This window comes from Camelus bactrianus, chromosome 4 (assembly GCF_048773025.1).
Source record: "Camelus bactrianus isolate YW-2024 breed Bactrian camel chromosome 4, ASM4877302v1, whole genome shotgun sequence".
Lineage (NCBI taxonomy): Eukaryota > Metazoa > Chordata > Mammalia > Artiodactyla > Camelidae > Camelus > Camelus bactrianus.
In genome coordinates this window covers 62,192,726-62,210,332 of record NC_133542.1, presented here as the reverse complement: position 1 = coordinate 62,210,332, position 17,607 = coordinate 62,192,726, and the positions used below count along the sequence as shown (strand labels likewise).

At 43.2% G+C, this 17,607-nt stretch overlaps 1 protein-coding gene across 4 annotated transcripts in view; it reads left to right on the top strand.

The window, feature by feature from the left end:
* The window catches only part of ASTN2 (astrotactin 2), an 800,009-nt gene that overhangs the window by 338,549 nt on the left and 443,853 nt on the right, over positions 1-17,607 (top strand). The gene's annotated exons all lie outside the window — the stretch shown is intronic.

Here is a 17,607-nt window from a genome sequence, read left to right as displayed (position 1 = left end):
ATTTAAGTGAGAAGATATCTGTCAAGTATTTAGTGGAATGTTTGGCAAGCAGGAAACACTGGGTAATACTAGTTTTTATTGACATCATCATCATCATCACTCTCTCCTAGTCTAAGCTAGGTCTCCCTGTCAGACGATCCTAAACTTCTCTTTCGTGCACTCAGCACATTTACAGTTGCTTATTCAATGTCTGATTTGGTTAACAGTCCGAGCTATAGGTTCACACTCCCAGGGTTCAGTACCAGGCTCTGAAATCTCCCAGCTGTGTTGCATTGAGCTAGTTACTTAGTATCTAAGCTTTTGTTTGCTCATCTGTGAAAGGGGGATGATAACAGTAAACCATCTCAAAAGGCAATCAAGTGATTGTATATGAAGCACTTGACAAGGGCTTGGCACATGATCAAGATTTAGGAAACAATAGCCCCTCATAATGCTAATTGAAATCCCTAGTGTCTTGTTTCAGTGAAATCTCCGACACATAGTTGGCCGGTCGGTGTTCAGTACAGATCTGTGGACTGAGTGACCACAGTGTAGGTGAGTCTGAGGAGCCAAGGAGGAAGGCAGGCTATTTATTAGGGGGCTGTTACGTTTGTTCTATGTGATATCTGAGCAAGGGCATTGGAAGTGAGAGTGAAGATAAGGGAGTCCCGTGGAACTTGAGCAAGGAAATTTGCCAGCTAATTGCAAGGAGCAACCTAGGAGGCGTAGGAGTCAAAGACTACTTGGCAACTGCATCCTGGGGTCCGTTAGAGGTTAGTGACCCCAGATATCAAAATAAGAACTCTTTTTGCCAAGCTGTGAAGTGTGGAGGTGGGGAGCACAGAGCATGAACACCAGCAGCAGAGTGCACGGGCTCAAGCCCTAACTCCACCTTCCCCGAGATGCAGCTTCATCTTCTGAAAAGCAAGATACTGATGCACCAGGAGTAAGACTGGGATTGTGAAGATCAAATGGTCATTAAATGCAAGAACCTGGCCATGGTAAACACGCCCCAGAGCCAGCTCTTATTACTATTCTGCTCATGCACCAGCTTTCCTATGTGAGATCAAGAATCAGATGCCCACTTCTTGGCTGTATTTGTGGAAAAAATAGGGGAAAAACATGCAAGCAACTATGAAGAACACACAGTATTAGGACCTTTACAAATCCTGTCTGGATGGAAATTATTAGTAAGAGTTGTCACTGTGCTCTGTGAGCTAAATTAATTTGCCAGATCTCTGAAGGCTGCGCTCCTGAAGGTTTGAATCATTCAAGTAATATTTCAGGTGATGTCTCACCGCAGTCTTCCAGCCAGGATGGAGGAGGGAGTGATCAGTCCCAGCCCCCGCACAGGTGCTGACATGGCCTGTGAGTGCGAAGGCTCCGGCGGTGGCCACTTCCTGCAGAGACTCAAATACAGCGTTAACGTGGGCCTGCCACGGAGGCAGAGGCCTGAAGGGAGGCCCAGGGGCCCTGTGATCAGAGCTGGTGTCACATTTGAAATATGGAATCAATTAACAATGGCAGCTTCTGCTTCCTCAAGAGAGACAACGTGGGTACAGGGGTGAGGACACACTGTGACCATGTGGCAAAGTAGCCAGCTTGGCAATTTTCTAAACTATGATATCTGAGAGCTGGAAAATATTTTCAGCTTCATCTTTGATGTTTTCCATCTTGTTCCCATCTGGCCAACGGAAATGGCTGTTTCCCGAAGGCTCAGTTTGTCTCTTCATTCCTTTACAACCAGGCCTTTCCTTGTACCTAAATCCTCTTTTCCCTTCACTTTATGTGCTGTAATGTGCTTTAACATTCAACTTAGATGTGGCCAATTTGACTTTACAGGGGAGAGAAGGGCCCCTCCTCTGTGCCCCCAAAGCTCCCTGTTTCATCTTCATCACAGCCTTGATGATGCTCTGTGGTTACTGTCTAGTTATCTCCGAACTGAACTGTACGCTACTTTCAGACAAGGTCTGTCTCCTGTACCTTGGAAGCCTCCACGTTTTGTCACAGTCTCCAACACAGAGTGGGCTATTTACATCCCACTGTACATTTAGATCCATTACCCATTGAAGACATAAAAACAAAACAAAACAAAACAAAAACAACAGATCTCGAAAAGCCAGTCTGAAAATTTACTATTGCTATTTTGATTTTGATTATGATCCCTATTGCAATTTTATTTTGAAATCCAAAATTAGGTCACATGATCTGGCAGTGAAATGGCCTCTTTAACACTAAGCCCAAGCCCAGGGAACATAAATGGCATTGTTTCTAAAGCTACGTCAGGAACAGAATGGAAAATGGAGGTAATTCTCACTGAGGTGGATCTCAAAGGATTCTTGGAGAAGTTAGGGGTTGAGTTGAACTTTAAGGGTAGGTTGGGCTTGGACAGATTCATCCACTTCCTAAAAGGATTTGAGGGTAGAATGATACTGGTTTGTGTAAAAGGGTCTATCTGCTGAGCAGCCCTCAATAGCACCCAGGCCCACACCCTCCCATCCTCACACTCCCCATAAGACCCATCTATACAACAAGCACATACTTAGGTCATACTGAATATTTCAAACACAGTGTGAGACAGTCAGTTGGCATTTGGAACACTCCAACCACCTTTTCAGTCTCCATCCTTCCACCCTCCCAGGATCAAGCTCACTATTAGAATCCAAATCAATATAATGTTGGTTAATTATAAAAATAATCAGCTAGAAGTCATCATGTGCCCCTTACGTGGCAGGCAGTGTGCTAGCTGTTTTACCTACAACGACTTATTTCATCTTCCCAGAACACAATCACTCGTGGAACAAATATTCATTTCATGTTCCTTATGTGTCCTGGGGCAGTAACAATACTGTCCCGGAAAAAAAGACATTATAAAGGCCGTGCCTTCATAATGCTCTTATTCTCAGTAGGAGACAGATACCAAAGCAAATTAGCAGAATAATGGAATATGTCAAGGCAGTGAAATAAGTGAGAACTGCTGTGAAAATAATTAAACTGGTGTACAATAATTAAAACGAAGAGGAGAGTTGGGATGTCCTCTCAGATAGGGTGGTCAGAGATGGCCTCTCTGAGGAGGTGGCATAAATTTAGCCTGAGATGTGAAAGGAACCAGGGAGGAAGGTGTGTTTTAGGCAGAGGGATCAGCAAATTCAAAGCCAGTTGAGTGATGGAGAAGCTGGGACAGGGTCAACATGGTTGGGTAGACAGAGTGGGGTGAGGCTGCTGATGTGAGCAGGAACCAGATCTCCTATGACATAGACATTCTTGTTGCCTTTCTATCGATGCTCAGCAAAGTAGAGCTCTGATGAGCATTCCTTTGTCCAGGGGCATTTTCTGTCTGCCCCAACTTTGTGTGTTTCAGTTAAGCTGGGCCACCCCGTTCCTGGCCAGTCACCATTCATGAAGTCTTGGCGTCCCAGCTCTGGTCCCATCCTCCCCTGACATGTCCCTCCTCCCCTCATTTATTGTCCTGAGCTCAATTCCTGTATCTTCCTGGCTCCTGGCATAGTTTTTGCTTTTCCTCTGCCAGTCTCCATGCTGCTCTGAGGACCACGGATAGATGCACCTCTCAGGTCCATCTCAGACACAGCCCCACTACCCACCCTGATTTCATCCATAGTGGCTCTGCAGAAACCAGCTCATTTAATTCTCCTAGCACCCAGTCCCCAGTGCCCAAACACTTGTCAGCTCATTATTTGAGGTCCCTAATTTGAGAGGGATTAGAATTTTATTGAGCAATCTGAATATTTGAAATTTTAAAAGATAAATGAATCAGTAAGGTGGAATTTCAGGCAGTGAGTGGATGGCAATTATTTTTTTTTTAAAGAATTTGCCCCCGCCTTCCACTTATTTAAATCTGCTTTTCAAAATCAGTGTCCTTCTCCTTTGCCAGGGCACTTTCCCATAATGGAAATGAGAAAGTCAAAAAGAAACACACCAGCAAATAATGTTTCTTTTTGCCCTGGGATCCTGTTTGTGATTATCTCTCAGAGGCGATCTTTAATTGTTTCATCTAAAGAGGATGCATCTCCTTTCCTCTGACTGTCTCATCATGGAGACTTGTGAATTGGACCCAGCTATTAGCAGCACTTACTAATTTCCTCTGAGTCTTTCTGGCTGAAGCGCCGGGCTTGGAACCACTTTTAATTTTGTTTTTAATTAAATTTCAGTTGTTTCAAATCACTCACTTCTGATGTCATTTCTTTGCAGTCCTCAGAAGCAACAGGAGCTGCGTGTTCTTGTTTACACACACACACAATCTGATGTGCATGTATCCATGGCCGGGCTGAAGACTGACTCCTGGCTGAGATCCAGAGCAAGAGCAGGCAATTAAGAAAATAGAAATGAGTCACAGAATGAGCTTTCGCTTACGCCGTTATGTCCAAAGCTAGAGTGTTGCTTAAGCAGGAGTCTCTGTGATCACGTTTGTCTTTTGCCGAACTGTCTGTGAACAAGGTAACTTTCCCTTGTATTTCACAGTAGGGTTATCAAATCTATGCAGGCAGAAATGATATAGGAATCACTAACACTTATTAAGCATTTATTATGTGCCAGGTACTCTTTTAAGGACTTTATATAGGTGACCTCATTTTCATTAAAAGTGAGTAATTTGAAACAACGGAAATTTAATTTGCATATATTACCTCCCACATTCCTGTGAGATTATTATCCACGGTTTTATCGCTGAGGAACCAAGGCCCATTTAACTGGATCATTGTCACTTGGTTAGTTCGTGGCTGGGCTGGACCATGAATACTGGCCGCCTGACTCCATCGTCCTGCTCTTAAACACTGCACTTGACTCTCTCTGTAAAAAGATAAAGGGGCCTCATCAGCTAAATGAAGTTAACAACCAGCAAAAATAGAGAAAACTGACTAGCTCTTTGCAAAGTTGAAATTATGTGAGTCTACGTTTAGTTGTTTATGTGGCCCCTGGTAAATCCCGCTCCTGCAGTGGAAAGTGTAAACTGCAGCGCGGGGTTGCGTCCGGATTCACAGAATCGGAGTTTAGGTATTTACCTGTGCTCTTTCAGGTACTTAGCACCCCAGAAGGGACAATTAGGTTTGAAAGCAAAAGCATAAATACACGCCAAATCCTTCACATCCCCTCGTTTGCTAAACTGCTGGTTCCAACCAAACACAGAACCTGGCATTTTTCTATCTTAGAGCTTCACGTACTTTCTTTTCCTGCAGGGAATATTATTTCACTGATACCACCACTCTGTCTTCTCCACCCCAAACACACACACACACACACACACACACACAGCGCCCTGGTACTCACAGCAGCTTATTTCTTTCTCTACATCACTTCATATTTGTAGCCACGTACGTGTTGGTGCATTTACTTTTCTAATGCTCACCTCCTGCTCAGCACTGCACATTCTCTACAGCAAGTGCTCTAGTGATGTGTCTTTTGTGTTCCCTGCTGCCTACCCAGCTCTTACAACCAGGCCTGACATGTGTATGGTGCTCGATAAACATGTGTCGACCCTGTGAGTAAATGCATTTAGACTTAAACTCAATAACCAGACTGCTGAGAAGTAAAGGGACAGTTAGATGAAGGACGATACTCAGAGCCCAGACATCTGGACTCTTGTCCCAGGTTTGTAATTAAATAATTATGTGTACGTGGGCAACAGGTTTCTTTGCTGCCTTCAACATCATGTGTGACTTGGGAATGATAATAACGTCATCGAACATGGATGCACACATGTAGAATACTGTATAAATGAATGCCAACCGCTCTAAGTTTTTTTTACATTCCTTAAGTTTCTTCTTGATAATAACCCTTGAGGTAGTTACAGTTATTTTCCTCGTTTTTATTCAAATGAGGGAACTGAGTCCCAAAGAGGGTAGTAAGTGCCTAAGCTCAGCTTGAACAAGATCTGTCTGACTCCAGAGCCTTCAATACCTGTTGCTGTGAGGATCAGGTGAGATACTGGATGTTAAGGTGTTACACAGTGTCTTAGATACTAAACAGAAAATGCCTATTACTAAGGCTCAGTGAGTCGCAGGTTAAATTTGAAGCACTTTTAGAGAGTGTAGTGAGAGAACTATGGAGTCTTCTTTTTATTCAGTTTGATAACATCTACGGTGGTGCTCTTCAAAGAATGAAAGTACTATTTGTCACTTCATCCATCCATCCATCCAACCATTCAGAATGTTTGCTGGTTCCCTGCTAAGTGCCAAACACTATGCTAAGAGCTCGCAATTTGAAGATGAGTTAGACATGGATTGACCCTCAGAGAGCTTAGTCTCTTCCAACGTAGAAAAACATCAACCTGCCCAAACCTTGCCATGTGGAGGGTACTCAATAAGTATGTGCTGAACTCAGATTCATTAACAGTGACACTCATGTAAGGAGAGAGTCAGGCCATTAGGGGCAGAGGAAGGACAGGCCACTTCCAGATGAGAGAACCAGGAAGTATGAGTTGCTTTTGGCTGGACCTGGGAGGACAGGTATGGTGAGAAGGATGCTCTGGGATACGGGAAAACCTGAGCACAGGCAAAGGGATGGGCTGGGAAGGACATGCAGGGGAGGGAGGAGCAGAGCCATTTAGTCAATTGCTGCCTTTCTTTAGCCAATGCCTCTACTCTTCCAAGGGAGGGAGAACCTGCTCCTAAGTTGCGAAGGACAAAGAAAGAAATGCAAGCACATTTTGGTCACCTACTGTGTGTTTGACTCAATACTATAACTTCTTCCTTTGCTCCTCCCCAGACCTCCTGAAGTTGTTGGTCTTATAGTAGTAATAGTGCTAAGAATAGTAGTAGCAGCAGCAGGAGCAGAACTTGTATTATAGAAGTCATGCAGGAGTGAAGGAAATAAATATTGAATATGCCCTCATTCGTAATCCTGGTCCAAGTCTGTTGGGTTGATGAGTCTTTTGGTGTATCTCCTTCCAGAATTTTTGCTACTTCTACACTGACCCAGATACGTACATATACATATGTGCGTGCACACACACACACACACACACACACCCTGAATTTTCTACTTGTTTGTTTCAAACCTGAGATAAGAGCCCGCATATTCTTGGGCATCTTGCTTTCTTCATCATTCATGGACATCTCATCTCAGTGCGGTATTTGGAGTATGTGGTAGGTGTTATTGTCCCCATTTCCTAGGAGAGGAGCCCCACGGCTCACAAAGTTAGGTAAAGGGCATAAAGTCCATCAACTGGAAAGTGGCAGGGTTATGGTTCCAGCCAGTCCTGCCTGGCACCAAAGCCTGGCTCTCTTAAGTTCCATCCCACCAGTTCCCTCTGGGAACAGGATAAAAGAACTCATCCTTTATATGCCATATACCAGAAATGTGGATCTCATCCTGTTTGAGCCTCAAGACCTTCATTTGGTCCTCAAATAAAAATCTTATCCTTTCTCTCCTTACCTTTCCCGGGATTCATAGTAGGCTTGGCTGGTGCAGGGCTGACGGCTGTGGATGCCGCAGCGAGGCTGAGTTGAACCTCTCCTTTGTTATGTTGCTCCAGGTACCAATATTATATATTTAGGCAGCTGTTCTCATCTGTGCCAGGTGGTAAAATCTGTTCCATCAACATGACTGTTGAAACCTCTGATTTTTGGAAGCTTTGCCCCATGTAGTCCTTTGTAGCATCATAAAACAATTAGATTTAGGCTTAGCATTAATTTGAATTATTGTCCAGTTTCCAGAAAATATCTTCTGGAAATGTCAAGAGGATGTATTGCATGTCTTTGGAGATACTAAGTGTTGAATTACAATATTATGTCACCTTGCCCCTGCCATTTCTCTCCCTCACACACACACATACTCTCAACATGGTCTGATTTATGTTTCAGCCACCGCCATGAAAAGCTCAGGACTCAGAGAAACAACCAGAGAGGAATACTGACAGAAGCCAAACTCACACCCCCCAACACACACACACCTTAGTCGTGTGGACTCTCTCACTTACGCTCTCCCCTAAGTGAGAGGAATGGGCGGCAACCTGGTGCTGCGGAGCCCTAGACTCGGAGACAGGAGGCCTGAGCTCTAACTTGGAATCATTAACTTCCTAGCCATGTTCAGTTTAAGACACATACCTTTAACATCCTTCAGTTTCAATTTCCTTGTCTGTAAAATGGGGATAAAAGTCACATCTGCCCTCCAGAGTTATTTCTAGGATCAATTAGATTAATGGCAGCAGCAGTAATAAAAACTCCCATTTGATAAGTAAGGTACACACACAGCCACATGTAATATTCATGCAGATGCTATGAGGTAAATATTATTCATCCTCTTTTAGATGAGGAAGCTAAGAAAAGGAATATTAAGCAGTTCCCAAGGTCATTCAAATAATAAGTGGTAAGGGCACTTTTTGAATCCAGGTTTGCCGATTCCAAGGTCTGCAGTTTTCCCACTGAATTCAAAAGAGCAGAGAATAGAAGGTAAGAGATCTAGAAAGGAAGAAACACACACACACACACACACACACACACACACACACACACACACACGACAGTGAGAGACACAAAAGCAGGCAGGTGCCTGGACCTAATTTGGTCGGTTGGCATCAAACCCACAGTGTAGTAATGAAACAGATCCGGGAGGAATTGCTAATACGGTTATTCTTAGTGATCACAGTTGTGAGTCGTCTTTGCCAAACAGCCCCTGACGTTTGTGCAGACTCCTTGGGAAAGGCAAGAAGAATGTATTTCATAGAAAAAGGTAGACTCGAAGAAGGGAGAACAGGGCAGGGAACATAATTAAGCCGATGGATCTGGAAGGTCACACGGTGCTCTCATGCATTTATTAAATTCAGTCAGCCACGCATTTTGTATTTTCATTACAAATTTACTGAACCTAATATGTGCCAGGTATTTCTCTAGGGCCTCTACAGTGTTACCTCACTCCTGCAATACATCTTAAAGTACTATCCCTTGTTCCTACCCTACCCAGTTCACCCCAGGATATTGTGAAAATCAGAGGAGATGGTGCTGGGATAAGCCATGAATCAGCATAGGGGAAATAAGCATTCGTGGGTAAGCAGGAGATAGGTGTGGTTTTTTTTTTTTTAAATGAAACTGTTGTCTGATTGTTTCCCAGGAAGAGCCACCATGTTACACAACTTTAAGAGCAACATCTACATAGGATACAATTATTCATAGACTTATTTGTGTTTAGGTATATGTACACATGTATATGCATATGTACATACACAAACTCAATTATCCAATTGTATACACATACATGAAATATACCACACTGTACATAGTGCATATGGATAGACATACAGTTTTGCATAGAACGCATTTTTTACTGTGTAAATCTTGTCCCCTGGAATAGTACAGCACAGAGACCCTAGCCAGGCACAGTCCTATTCGTAGGCAATTCAAATGCGTTTTATTTAATGGTCACAGAATCTCTATGAAATAAGTATTTCCACTGTACAGCTATGGGAATTGATGAGGCTTGCCAAGATTAAGTGATTTGTTCCAGGGTCACACAGCTACTCAGTGGCTGGGCTAGGATTTAATCCATGCTTGTCTGACTCCAGAATCCAGACCTTTGCCTCTCATCTAAGTTCATGTCTTACTTGAGCAGCTGACAGAGAGGGAAGCTTTTCAGTATTAGCAAGTCAGAGCTAAAGATCTTTGGGTTTTGGGAGCAACTGTCTACCATGTTCATTCAAGAAGCACTGATCTTAGATCAAAAAGAAATCCAGCATTGAGATTGGATTTGATGCATAAATTTCGTAAGTTAATGAAGAAAGTTTTTTTTTAAAGAAAGGAAGAAAGAAATAAATGAATTACTCAATTAAAAGTAAATAGCTGCTTTCAATCTTTAACCACAATTCTTCTCTAAAAAATTTAAGTAATGTCAAGAAAAATGAGAAGCATTCTTATGACTTTGTTCTTCTCCCCTGCTGCCTAGCTTGATACCAAATTGTTATATCCCTGGGGAGAAAAATAATTTTTTGAAATTTCAACACTTCAAACCTCTTTTGTCCAGACTCAAACATCCCTAACTCAACTTTGAAGCAAGACCAGGGATACATAAAGGCATGTGGAATTCTGTGGCAATCTGTTTTAGCCAGACTTTGATCACAATTTGAGATGGGGAAGACAGAAGGCAGTAGAAATACAATTGCCTGGAGCAAATATGGGTCTGGCACTTCTGGGAAACCTCTGTTGGGGGAGAGGGAGCAAGGCTTTCGTATCACTTTATTTGGCAGTAACTCTTTTTCTAACATAGAATACCAGCAGCCTGTCCATAACCACGCTTCTTTTTCTGGGATATCTAGTGATGCATTCTTCTATGTTTCTTCTTTGACATGGACGTCTCAAGGTTATTAGCATTTTATCTTCCCATCGAAGTCTCATCTAGCCTCATGACAACTTACTTACTTCCTTGGAATCTGTTCTTGAGTGTCAGTGTGACATCCTGGAACAAACCCGAGCTAGAAATCACAGCATTGGGTTCTGGTCCAGCCCCAGTGCTTTCCAGCTCTGTTGACTTGGGAAAGTCAGCTACCCTCTCTGACCCACACCTCCCTCACAGTGCTAAGTGGTTGGGAGTCACAAAATCTCGGTTCTAGTCGTAGATATTTCACTAATCCTAGTGGGATCTCGGGCACCTCCCTCTCCTTCCTTAACCTTCGGTTTCTTTACCTCTGAAAGAAGAGGGTCTCATTGGAGTATCCATTCTCAATGAGGACAGTAATGCTTCCAAAGGGATGAATTTGATACTTGGGAGGTACACGGGGCACAAAAAAAATCTTACTCTTTTTATGCACAGCAAAACACAGAACATAAACACGTATATAATATATATATGGTATTAAAATTTTATGGATTGGGGTGATCAGGGGGAAAAAAGATCTCAAAAAGTTCTTTAGTGGGTGATAATAAAAAAATGGTTGAGAAACTCTGGACTGCAGGAACTCTGAGTTTTCTAATACTCTTTAAAATTAAATATGTGACTTAGCATCATACAGTTCTGATCTGTTGTATGATTGTTCCAAGAAAATTTTGATCTTAACCAGCTTTCTGTCTTCTTCAGAGCTTAAAAAAAAAGTATTTTCATGTAAAATAAACAAAATGAAAGAGATTGACTCTCTTTAAATTAGCCACTGGACCATCTCAGCGTTCTCTTAGTGTCTTTCACCTCCTTGTCATTTGCATCTCACTTACATACTTTAGGAGGAGGGCATATTCATTCCACCCAGGCTGCCACTCCCTCTGCCCATCCAGTGATGTTGGCCGTACTTGGAATCAGGTCAGGCCACAGACTGGGCATCTGTTATGGATGAAAATAGCTTAGCTCAGACTAGGGTTTTTATTCTGGACTCCATGAACCCCTGAGGGGTCCATGGATAGAACTGTATTTCAGTTACTGGTTTCCTCGGTAATACTATGCATTATGTTTTATACATTTGAAAACTTTATTCTGAGAAGTGATTCACAGGGACCCATGACACAAAATAAAAGTTAATAAATGGAGCAAAAGCCAAGCTTAAGAGATAGTGGCTGTCAAAAAAGGAGGTAATATATTGGTTTGCTAGGACTGCCATAACAAAGCACCACAGACTGAGAAGCTTAAAACAACTTATTTCCTCACAGTTCTGAAGACTGCATGTCTGCGATCAAGGGGTTGGTGGCATTGGTTACTTTTGAGGACCTCTCTCTTTGGCTGTTGATAGCGGTCCTCTCCCTGTGTCTCTGCGTGGTCTTCCCCCTGTGTGTGTGTGTATACTAATCTCTTCTTAGAAGGACACCAGCCATATTGGATGTGGGCCCACTCTCATGACTTCATTTAACCATAATCACCTCTTTAAAGACCCTGGCAACAAATACAGTCACATCCTGAGGTTACTGGGGAATTAGGACTTCAACATATGGCCTTTGCGGTGGACACAAGTCAGCCCAGAACAGGAAGAGACAGTACCGAGAAATAGGTCGAACTTGATCAAAGTGAAAGAGAAAGAAATGACCGAAGGGAAAAGAGCTATAAGGAGCAGCTCAGGTGAAGGCAGATTCCTCTCTCAGAAATGGTTGTAAGAGAACCCCCACCCCTGTCCTGTGACCATAGAGAGTTACTGCTCTCTCCCAGAGCCTGACAGCCCCCACCTACCCAGGTTTTCTCTCCTCAGTTTTACAAACCCTCAAAGTGTTGTTTTTAACCTCATTTTTGCAGAGTTGGGTCACTCCTTAAATAGTTTGCAGTTGACGGTGTGTGATTGACTGTATTCAGACTTGACCTGGGGCTCTGTGGACTGGGAGGAGAAATGGGAGTGGATGTATTCTTCAGGGGTCTGTGGGGCTGAAGGCAGATGGACTCATTCCTGCTTCACCACAGTTTTTCCTCCTGTGCCCCAGAAAGACGTTTCCCCCAGGTCCAAGACAGATGGGATCATTGTGGGGATACAGGATGTAGCGGAAAGAAGGAAGCCTGTAATGAGTTTGCACCCAAAGAAAGAGGGAACAGAAGAGAGAACGGAATATTTTTGGCTAGAAAAATTCCCTGAGCTTCATTTAGGAAGAGCATCTTTCAGCCATGCAATCCTTCCCTCCTCTGCTCCCCATTCACCAGTGTGACCAGAGCCTTCTTTTGAAATCTTCTATCCGCAGTTTTCAGAGGTCTGTCTCATGATTCGAGGTATGATGAAAGGAATTTGCACTGTCGTCTGGCTCTCCAGGCAGTTTTGTCTGGTGATATACCTCCTTCTGTGGTATTTTTAGTTCTCATCTGTAGCTTTCTGCTTCTTTAGGGGCTGATGTGCCCCTGGAAGTTCAGACTTCTCTGCAGAATGTCCTGAGCTCCCCAGCTCACCCCTGATCTATGCTGCACAATTACAGAAGCAGGCTTATAATCAATGTAATTGAAGATCAGAGTTAATGAGGACCTCAGTGCCCATGTGGTCCCCTGAGCAACGCCGAGCTTCAGATGCTAGATAAGGAAACGATTGGGCTGAACTGAAAATCCATTTGGCTAATTAGATGATGTATATACCCACAGCCAGTGGGAGAAAAAATGTATATATATTTAAAAATAAGGAAAGATGACATTTTGAAGTTGAGATTTTGGCAAAGACTCATTTCAGAGTCATTGCTCTCTGGGGAGATTGATTTGAACACAAAGAAGAATCTCAGAGAACTTAGAAAAAGATGGTACTTTTGATCCAAAGTCAAGAAAATAAAACAGGGGCTCACTGGAAAACTAGAGATATATGAGACAAATGGAATAAGGCATTTTTATTCCTTTCCTGTGTATTTTTTCTCAAAGTAATGCTAGAATTTACCCAGAGAGAACTGCTTGCCACTCTTTGACCTTATAATCTTTCTCTCTCTCCCTCCTTACTCTCATCTACACACACACACACACACACACACACACACACACCCCTTCTGAACCTCCAATATACCCTAAGCACTATGGGGATTGCAGAGTTAAATAAGGCACTATCTTTGCTTTCAAGAATTACACAGTCTAGATGGGAGAATAAGAAAAGGGGATATAGAATGCTTACTCTTTGCCTTAGATTTGCCATCTTGAATTTCCATCCTTCCTTCCTGGTCTATAAGTTCTCAGTGGACAGACACCATATTATGATCATCCAGAGCCAAGGAACAGAACCTGGCACATAATAGGTGCTTTATTTGTTTAATGAGCAAATATATGAATGAATAAATGAATGAATGAGTCTATAACAGGGCATATATAGCTAGTTCAGTACAATACTTTGTTATTATTAGAGAGATGTAGAGGCATAGGAGCCCGGTCTGCAGGTGAGGCTTAAGGGACAAATGCCACCTCAACATTTGCCTAGTTTGTTGTTCTTTTTTTGCAGTCTTTAAGGTCTAGCTTAAAGGCCAACTCTTTAATCATTCCTCTGCAATCCCCCTTTTTCCTTCCCCTTATAGCCACTCAATGCCCATCCCTGGCAGGCAGTTCTTATTACACTTTAGGTTATATTAGATCTACCTATACGTACATTTGAGCTCCCTTGTTATTCTAGTCCGTCTGTTTTTCATTCTTTATGTCTATTTCTTACCCAAAGAGGAGTTTAATCATTGTTGGTTAAATGAACATGCGGATTAGGTCTTGATTGCATTTTGCATAGTTACTTCCCTTCTCTGATGTGACAACCAACCTCCTGCCACATGTGCTTCATACTGAGTCCTTCTAGCCTCTCTGTTTTAACCACCCACACCACAGGCCCACGGGGTGAATGAGAGATCATGATAGCAAAGTTCAAGTTTTGGTTTGGAACTCAGGAGACTCTAAAGAACTAGTCTTGTATTCTGGCTCCTACGGGATGAAAATAAACTCTGGGATCAATGTGGAAGCATTCCTGCTCCCCAGTCCCATCATCAGGTGAGCTAAACTTTCCACTAGTTGAGCATGGAACTTTGATTTCATTATTTTATTCAACAGATACTTACCAAACTCCTAGTGTGTGCAAAGCCTTTTACTGAGGGGTGCACTGATGCGTGCAGGACTAATGATGAGTAAGGACTGATGGAAAAGTCATGATCTCTTCTCTGTAGGAAATCAATCTATCAGAGAAAGCAAAAGCCCTCCAGCACTCCAGGATACACACAGAAGGGGAGCGCACAGACAACCAGAGGCGGAGTGGAAGGACCAGGGAAGGCAGCTCTGCCTCACACCCACCCAAAGCCCCAGTTCTCCAGACAGTCTGGAATGATGGGCAGGTCTCAGTTTTGAATGCTGAAAAACCTGGGTTGAGTCTGTCTCTGTCAGTTTGCGAATTGGGACAAATCAACTTCTCCCTGAACCTCATGTTGTCTTTCTGTAAAAGGGGGGAGATACCTATCCTGCAAGGCTCTTACAAGGATTAAGATTCATCCCAGGGTTTGGACCAGGGAGTGCATTCAGAGGATAGTAACTCCCTTCTGCCGTTACACCAACCATATACGTTGGTATGTATTATCTTTTTTAAAGAAGATGAGGATAACCTGCTTCTGAGTCAGTCACTTCCAAAGAGAATCGTATTTCTCATATTTGAAGAGATCTGTTAACTAGTATTGCACTCAGAGCTTCCAAGTTCCTAAGAAATCCAAATAGTAATCAAAATAGTTCCAGCAAGTTAAGACTTCACCATGTGCCAAGGACTTAACATGCTGTAGTGGATGTTGTAATGCTGCATCCAAATCTCTCATTAGAACATAGGCCCTCGTCCCCCCGCCCCCCCCAGCTGCCTGGAATGTTGACAGTTGACCACTGTCTCTGAGTCTTTCTTGGAGAAATGCCCTCTGCTGAAAGGGACCACTTCACCAAGTTTACATCCCTTCCCCAGGGAAAACCCCCAGCCTATGGCTGGTTAATGTGGAGGTCAAAGGCCTGACACTGTTTTCTTGATTTGAAACAATTCTGAAGGGCCGTCCCAGCTCCAGTGCTTCCCATGGGATCAGCTGAGGGCTTTGCTACAACTGCATGGAAATTTAACTTCTCCTCCTGCCCAACATCACTTTGCTCAGGCCCTCACCAGGGAGCATCCCCACAAACCTCCAGCATGCCAGTCCCTGCCTGAGTCTGACTTCTGGTGAACCTCCCCTAAGACAAATGTCTTGTCTCATTTAATCTTTACCTTTATTAACCCTGTGAAGGGGAAATTGATATCCACATCTTCCATACAATATGACTGAGGATTTGTTTTCTTGTCCCAAGTTCACAGAGCCAGTAGGTAGCATAGTGAAGGTCTGAACATGTCTTGCTGACTTTATTCTCTATGTCACTGCACTGTGTAGCTTTCTTAAAGTAGCGGGATTAGCCAAACTCAGCCCTGGGACACAATTCAATATCCATCCCTCAGTCTTTAGTGCGAATAAATACAAAAATTATCCATTTAAACAGCATGACTGTGCTTTTTTAAAAGAAAAATCTGTAGTTGATACTGATGTTCGGTGCTTTGCACAAGGACCCATGTGACATGTTTCTGCTTGGGCTTAGTTCCAGAGGGGGAAAATATGGCTTTGGAGATAGATTTGCATATCTTCCCTTGCCAGAAATGTGAATTATGGCACCCAACAGACTTCTCTTTTTGCTTTACCTGCCAAGGATTTTAAGGCCAACTTCAAATGTGGTCATTTCCTTATCTCCGAGTCTGATGCTCTCTGCTCCTTATGCTTTTCAAACAGAGTCCTCCTTCATCCTCACCAAAACCACATTTGTCCACTGGGCTTTTACTTAGGAACTCATTCTGTAAGGTGATGTAAATCATAACATGTGTGTGAGTTAGAGACGATAACATTGCCTGCCATGCACATATCCTTTCCAGGGAATCTTAGATCCTCAGGTCAGCCAGGTAAGGTCTGGTGTGATCCTGCCTGTCTGGCCAGCGCCCATTGGACCACAGCTGGGTACCAGAGCCCAGAGCAGCCTGACCATTGACTAGCCAGCGGGTCTGATCTGATCTGACAGAGAAGTTGCCACCAAACCTATAGGATGCCTATTAACTGAGTCCCTCTTTGGAAAAGTGAAGTTGCAGACATGGAAGGATTTTGTTGGTTGATAGTGAGGTAGAGAGAAGCAAATACAGGGAGAGAAGCTGAGTCATGTTAATTTTGAAACAATTTAAGATCTCCTCCTGCTGAGGTCTCTAGGTCTGCCATAAATCTAGAACTTCTCTCCAAGTCCAGCTTTCTGAAACCTGGTCCTCTTTGAGCTCTTTTTTTTTTTCTAACTTGCCATGTGAAATTCTGCCTTTGCTGTATTGCTACATACATGCACTTGTGAGCATTTACACCCAGTATGTAGCCACCCTGAATGGGCTTCTGTTCCTTCCCCCAAAGAATATACCTAATATATGTATGTACTCGATACATGGATGCATGTGTGTGTGTGTGTGTGTGTGAGTTAAAGAGGAACAATTTAGAGTATAGATTGCAGAGTTAGGGTCTTTTGTTTGGCCTACATGAGCTTTCAAGAACAAGTTTAAACCATCATTTCCAAATTGGCCAATTACAATAAAAATCAAAATTTTCAGCCTCTCCTAGAGAAAATCTGGAGTTCTTGCACCGCTGACCTTTAGACCCATTTGACAGGAGCTGGCTGGAGCCAAGGTGTGGCTGCTGCACTCTGACAGAGCCTGCAGCACCCTGTTCACCCCAAACCCCGGCTCTCCTTATTGTTTCCCAACGTTAAAGCATTTTCCATTCCATGAGTACTGCTTTTTCTTTTAAAGATGCTACACATTTCTTTGAGTCTGTCTCTGTCTCTCTGCCTCTCTCTCTAATAGAATAAAACAAAACAGAAACACAAGCCAGACCTAGGGGCCAGGATGCTATTTCCCTTCCCCTCAGCCAGTGTCTCCCGTCGATGCCATCTGCCTGCCCCCTGTGGGGCATTAATGACTCCTGCTCCAAGGGGGATGCCTGGGTGACAATTTTTCTTTTAAATTTCAATATTTAATCATTATTTACCAGGACAAATCAGGCACTGGCTAATTATTTCACTTTCACAACCATGAGGTGGGTTCCATTAATATTCCTACTTACAGCTGAGGCCCAAAGTCAATGGCTGGTAAGGGTGGATCCAGGATTTGAACCCACATCTCACTCAGTCTTAAGGACCTGACTTTTCAGCACGAGGCTGATCTGTCTCTCGTGTCTGACTTGTCTCTGTCGGCTGCTGATTCCAGGACTGGCT